Genomic DNA, 7173 nt, shown 5'->3' on the forward strand with positions numbered 1-7173 from the left:
GAGGCCCCGCCGGGCCTGCAGAGGGACCGCTCGGCCTGCAGAGGGACTGCCTGGCCTGCAGAGGGACCGCCCGGCCTGCAGAGGGACTGCCCGGCCTGCGCTGTGTTCAGTGTGACTGACCGCTCGTTGGCACCCAGCACTCAGCACTACAGACCTCGAGTCGGAAGTCGGGACAGTGCCAAGCGCAGTGCCTGTGTGGTCAGGACAGCCCAAGCACGGCTGCGGGGACAGCGCCTCCAGCCCTGGAAGCTCACCACGGAGACGGGTGTCCCCTGCTCACACTGCGCATCCATTGTGGGCAGGCAGGAGCTCCACACAGCCCTCGGGGCCAGGCCGAGGCAGGCACCACCATCTTCCAGCAGCATCTGAGACAAGTGACCTCGTCAGCAGCCACTTTGGGAAGCAACAGGAGAGCACGGGGCCAGCACAGCATCGGCAGGTGACACACGCCCGACTTCTCACTGGTTGTCGGCGAGACCCTCATCCCCAGGGGACCGAGCAGCCAGTGTGCTGTGGCCTCCAGTGTAACTAGCTGGGTTTTGGTGAGCACCGGTGTGCCAACCTTCCCATACGCAGCCGTCCCTCAGCCGAGTGAGTGCTGCCCCGTTCGGTGCCCACGGACGGGTGCCGGGGCGTGCACTGCACGGCCCAGGGGGCATTGCCCACAGTGGACCTGCTGGGACTGGAGCTCCCTGCCTCCACGCAGGGCACCACCTGTGAGGCCGTCTGCCACTGTCCTCCTCTCCCGGCTCGCCCCAGGGCCAGCCTGACTGAGTGTGGGTTTCTCAGCAGTAAAACCCACCCTCACAGGGATTCAGAGCACCTGCACGGGGCCTCAGCTGCCCAGTTCTCAGCGGTGTCCCCTCCTGGCCCTGCCCCCTGGCTGCCACGTGCCCCGGCGGATGTTCATGTCCCCAAGGTGTCAGACAGCCCGTGACCCTCGGGGCGCTCCATCAGAAAGGTCAGGTTGGGAAATGGGCACATTCTATCCCATTCACAGTTTCATTAAAGGCTCTGACAAGTCCTGCAGTGACCAAACCAGTTTAATTTTATTTATTCCAGTCTCTGCTAGCCTGTGACATCCCGAAGAGACACACCCTGCCTGTGTGCTTTTGCCGGCCCCATTCTCTCTTCCCTGGACCTTTCCCTCCCAGTCAGCTTACCAATTACTACTCGCTCTGCAGGGGCCCTTTCTGAAGATGCCCGTCACAGCCTGGATCGCACTGAGTAGTTAGTTCTGGGCCAGGAACCCCTGGGTTCCCGCCCTCTGGCCAGGGAGCCATGGTTGCTAACAACTGTAGGGCTGGAGACCATGTGGCCGGGCGCGGGTTTGGGTCTCAGTCGGCTTAGAAACATGCCAGGCGCACACATGTGTCTGTGACCCAGCGAGCTGGAGGGTGGGGCGGGGAGGCTGGCGGCTGAGGGCCATCGGGGTGTCTCTCCCCACACTCAGTCTCTCCTGTGAGTAAAACAGACGTAAAACAGGAAACCACAGCTGAGCCCGGGCAGGGTGCACAGAGGCTGGGAAGGGGGCTCCTTTTCACATGGCGTGGTGCAGAGGCTGCTTTGATGAAGTGATCCTGAGCAGAGATCCAGGGGAGGGAGGCCGAGAAGCACGTGGTCACCACAGGGCGGCCTCCAGACCAGGGAGCGGCCAGGCAGAGGTCGTGAGCAGGAGTGAGCTGGCCAGGGGAGGGAAGCAGCTGAGACGCCCCGGCCGCACACCTCGCCTGCTGGCCCCATCCAGCACATGGGCGGTGGACTTGGCTCTGGGTGCAGCTCACAGGGCTGCTGAGCTTCCGAGGGTGAGCCGAGGAAGACAGAGGCCAGGCCACAGCAGTTAGCGCTGGGACGAAGGCCCGGCTCCTTCCACCTGACCAGCGTCTTTGTGCTTTCGCATCAGCTCACCTGGTGCAGGCCGGCCACCTGCCGGGGTGCCCCTTCCCTGGAGAGGAGACGCTGGTCCCCAAGGCACCCCCTTACTCCCAGACCACCCGCGATGCCTGGGTCCTCGGCCCCGCATCACGGGCAGGGCCTGGGCTCAGCTGTGGAGTCACAGCCAGCATGGCCCGGCAGATGGTGGGTGTGTCCTGCTAGTGCCCCTGCCAGGAAGGGTGAGAAGGGCAGAGCCGCTGGCGCCAGAGCCGGGACTGCAGGACAAGGCGCCGGGGGCCGAGGGCCGGGGAGCCTGCCCTGCACAGGCCTGGGCTGCCTGCTGCGGGGCGGGATTGAAAGGGACCACCTGCCTGGGCTCCACCCCGCCTTCCAGACAGCGAGGGGGCTCAGAGGGGCTGGCGAGGGGCACATGGGGTCTGGCACACAGACGGCAGAGTGCCCGGCGCCCGGCAGAGGTGTCTCAGGGGAGCGTCTGGAGCCCGGGCACTGGAAGGAAACGTGGCTCCTGTCCAGCCCGTGGCCTCACCCCTCCATGCGCAGCCCCTGCCTTGGGGGACCGAGGCCCTGGCGTGTGTGGAGACCGGGCGACTCCCTGGCCTGCCACAGCACAGCCCGCCTGCAGAGGGCCTGGCTTCGGGGGAGACCCAGCCTTGGGATTGGGCCTCAGGGGCTCACGGTTTGCGTCACCTATGACCCACACACGCCTAGGAGGACATCCTGGTCTAGAGCCCAGAGACTCAGGCTCCTCTCATACTGTGGCCACCCACGCGGGCCATGAGCTGGAACCCCGAGAGTTGGTCCCTGCTGCCCCCACCCAGCTAGGCTGTGGGCCCTGGAGCTTGAGCCACCAGCCCCCGCAGGGCCTCTCCCGCCAGCCCAGGACTGATGGCTCGCTCTCCCTCAGGCCCCAGGGCAGGGCCGCTCGCAGCCCTGCAGGCCGGGACCACAGGCTCCCAGGCACGGCCCACTGTCCCGCTCCCTTCTTTATCAGACCCCAGGTGGGCAGAACTGAGAGGGGCTGGGGCTGGGGCCCCTCACCTACCCCTGGCAAGGCTGGGGAGAGGCAGCCCCCACTGGGAAGAGCAGGAGCCTCTAAGACAGACCTGCCCGGTCCTCCTCGCAGGGAGAAGCCGAGGACGCAGGAAGTGCCACAGCCGGGCAGGGTAGCGGCAACACGGGCCAGAGCTCGGGCTCCTCCTGTGACGGACACCTCCCAGACCGCGGGCAGAGCCCCCGTTTTCTCCTCTGGGGCCTGGGTGAGAGGAAGGACGGGCAGCCCCGTGGCCAGTGGGAGACCCCAACCTCGGCGCAGGTCTGCCCCGCCTCCACGTGTGTCTAGAGAGTCGCTCGGCCACTCTGGTATCAGTCTGGGACCTTTGACCCTAACAATCTCCAGGTCCACGTGGAACCTTTATATCCTCACGACCGTTGTCGCCCCCAAAGCCCCGCGTGCCTGCAGCTCTGGGAAGAAAGGGGGTGGCTTGCCACGTGTACAGAGCGTGGGCGGTGCCCGCATGCCTGAGTGAGCCGCACACGTCCCGGGATCACACGTGGGGCTGCAAGGAGGCTGAGGCTAGCAGGCTCCGTGACTGAGCCAAGGGCTCCTGGTCCATGCAGAGAGCTCCCTAGCTAGCCACCCGCCTCATGTCTGACCTGCTCCCCTCCAGTAGGCCAGATTCTGTCCCCAGTAAAGGGCTGTTCAGGGACCTCTGGCCCTGCACCCTGTCCAGGAACTGGGCAGACCACCCTGACGTCAAACTACCCATGACCCCGGCCTCCAGCCCCATCCCTCACCTCAGTTCAGGGAGCAGACCGCCCCTATGTCAGGTGGAACCCAACTGGAGGGCCCAGGGGGCCCAGGTGGGGCAAGCAGCTCTGGGGGCGTCTAGGCTCTGAGGTGCATTCACTCGGGAGCTGGTGCCTCCCCCCAGAACCTCTGCCCTGAGCTACGAAGGGGACCGCGACACCCCTGCTGCGGCGTGTCCTCTGCTGTGCTCAGGCTGGCAGGGTCCCCGCCCCCGGAGCAGATTTGGAGCCCCAAGAACAGCCAAGCACATTGTTTCGGGTTGTCTTTCTTCCCAGCTCCGGCTCCGAAGGTCTCCTGTTCATTATTGCTCGAGGGCAGTTTTAGGATAAGGTTTTACAGCTACTGAGGGAAGCAAATTCCCCGAGTCCTTTCTGCAAGTGCTGGCGAGCAGGCTGGCTGACAGAGGCAGATAGATGACCCACAATTACCCGCCCGGATCCCCCAGCCTCGCCCAGGCTCCCTCCCGCCTGGTCGCCAAGCAATTTCAGACTTTTTGTACATCTAAAGCAGAGATTGTATACGATTTCTCTGGCGGGCAGAAGCGGCTTTCAGGTGGGGGGAGGAGGCCCAGGCGTGTTTATTCTCGAACAAAGGCAGCTGGAGACAAACGGAGGCCCTCCCCCAGCTGCCTGCTCCTCCGCTCTCCGGAGGCACAGTCCCTCATCTGGGCTGCAAAGGAGAGATTTTAATTGTGTGCTCAGCTCAGCTCCTGCAAGGTGCCGGGGTCCGGGACAAAGGCGTGGGCTGCCCTGCAGGGCCCCACATGGGCCAGGTGGCCTGTGGAGGGTATGGGAGGGGGTCCTACATGGCCTGTCACTGGACAGTTCCCCAACCCCAGCAAACCCAGCAGTCTTTCCTTGGTGGAGGGAGGCAGAATTTAAGGCATTTTGCTGCAGGGAGAGGCCCCCTAAGCCACACCCCAGGACGCGTGTGCTTGAAACACGATGCAAGGTGAGTTCTGGCAGCTGCCAGCAGGGGGTCTGCACCTCCAGGGCTACCCCCACTGAGTCCAGCCGCTGGCCCCAGGTCGGCCTCGCTGCCCCTCTCGGGATGTGGCACCTCTGTCTTCCACCCTATGCCCCCATTATTTGTCCTGTTTCGCCAGGTGGTACAATCACAGGGCCCCTGCAGCGAGACTGAAAGTGAGTGACAGTGGGAGAGTCCCCAGGCCGGCCCTGTCTTCCACCTCCCTCCTCCTCCCAGCCCAGCCGGGAAAGGCAGGCGTCTGCGAGCCTCCTGTCCGCCTTCCTGAGTTTCTTTGCTAAGTACAACGAATATGAAAAACGAGTTGTTTTCCATCTTTCTTGCACAAAACCTCAGTACCGTAGAGACTGTCCTGTCTCGGCGTGCTCATCGCGCATCCCCCTGGTACTGACTCGATGGCGTGTACACGGGTGCTCGCTGCCCTGTGACAGCTGAGAACACACCGCGGACAGCTCGGTGTCCCAGCTGGCCCCATGAACTGCGGTCTGTCCCTGCCAGGGAGTCCTCAGCAGCTGGGAACCAGAAAATGAACAAGCCCTGAGGAGAGGAGGAAGAGGAGGCGTCACGACTGTCCAGCTACGCGGCTAGACTAGGACAGGAGCGGGGTAAGGCCCCAAAGTGGGACGGTGGGGTCAAAGGGCATAAGCATTTTGAAAGAAACTGTCAGAACTCCAACTTCTGAATTTTTGAGTCATAATTTGAAAGATCTTCTAATTTTGCTCAATATTTTCTTTGTAGCAATTTAGGTTTTAAACTTAATGCCTCTATAGTAAAGGGATATTAAAGTAAGAAAAAAATAATTCTCAAAGGTGGTGGACAAGTTAGGGTCTTTCAACATGGCAGAACCAAATGCAACTCGAACAACAGGAGTGTATTCCAACTAATGTAAACAGGAAGGGCATCTATTCATGAAGGGGCATGTGGACCCGGAGACCCTCCAGGAGGCCTGACTCCGTGCCCGAGGCTGAGCCTGCAGAATGGCACCTCTGAGGCACGATGCCCATGCCCCTGGCTTTATCACTCCGCCTGCCCCGCTGGGTCCTGGGCCCGTTCCCACTGTCTCTGGAGGCAGGAAGAATCTGGTACCGCAGCTGGCACTGCCATGGCCCATGGATAGAGGGGCATGGGGGCTCCCCGCTTCTCTGCACCCGGGCTAGCGGGGGCAGGTGTTACTGAGGTGGCCCTACCCTTCAGGAAGGCGGGCAGAGAGAATGGCATTTCGGCTTCTGCAGAAAGCCGGCCTTCCTTATCGAGAAGGAAGACCTGGTACTGGGAGCCAGAGAGAAGGACTAGAGGCCCCTGCCAGAGCGAGGGCTGTGCCCCAGACACTGCAGGGCAGGGCAGAGGGCTTGGATGTCTCGGAGCTGGGAAAGAGGGCAGGCTGGGCTGGGAACCCAGTGTGGACCTGAGGCAGGAAGACTGAAGAAGGCCAGCCAGAGGTCGGGGGGTCCAAGCAGGGAGACCTGGAGCAGAGGGGAGCTCATGGGGAGCTGGCGGAGGTGTGGGTGCTCAGCACTAGGGGTGTAGGTCGGGCAGGGATGCTGGGACAGGCCCTGAGCCTGAGGGTGGGCCATCGAGGGAAGGCCAGGTATGAGGAAGGCCGAGGGAGATGAGGGTGCAGAGTGGGTTGGGGGCAGGTCACGGGTACAGGAGATGCCCAGAAGGGGCCAGAGCTCACATCCAACCTGTGCAGCTCACATCCTGAGTCTGGCAGAGGCTCTTGGGCCTGGAAGGGCCCAGCAGGAGAGCTAGTCCTGCCCTCTGCATTTTCCCGGTCCCCAGGACTCCTGGGCCCACTCTGGGGCACCGGCAGTGGGAATACGGCTCCTCCTGGCCCCGGGCGCCAGCTCCTCTCTCTGCTTTCCTTTCACTTGTGCCGGCCCTGCCCAGGGGCCGTACCAGCCCCTTCCCCACGGCTGAGGCGACGTCTTCGAGACGGGGAGGGACCCATCTCCACGCCCCCCCGCAGCCGCTCACCCTGGGCCGTGTGTGGCTCTCCATTATTCATGGCTGTCAGATCTCGGCAAAACACACAAATCTGGGCTAGAACCGTCACCGTTTTCATCTTAACTCTCAGCCCTCCGTCCCTCACGATGCCTTTGCGTTTGATCTTCTGCAAATTTGCCTCTTTGTTCTTCAGACAGAATCATATTGCCAGGGGCTCCCGACGGCCCCTGGTGGCACACACTGCCATGGAAGTTCTCTTTAAATATAAAAATAAGAAGGTCCCCAGAGCATTAAGCGAGGCACCTCCAGGAGGAAGTGTCACAACCTACCATAAGGCAACAGCTCAGAGCAGAGAACAAAGCAGGCCTTGAACCCGGCTGTGTGTGGACGAGTGCTGAGCACAGGGAGAGGGCGAGGCCGAGTCCCCATCCTCTCCCTCCCTGAGCTACTGTGTTCCTCCCTGAATTTTGCATTCCGGCCTTTAGAGTAGCTGGATGAAAACACCCTCTGCTGGGGCTGCAGAGACAGGCAGGGGGCGC

This window comes from Tupaia chinensis, unplaced genomic scaffold (assembly GCF_000334495.1).
Source record: "Tupaia chinensis unplaced genomic scaffold, TupChi_1.0 Scaffold000612_1, whole genome shotgun sequence".
In the NCBI taxonomy this organism is placed as follows: Eukaryota; Metazoa; Chordata; class Mammalia; order Scandentia; family Tupaiidae; genus Tupaia; species Tupaia belangeri.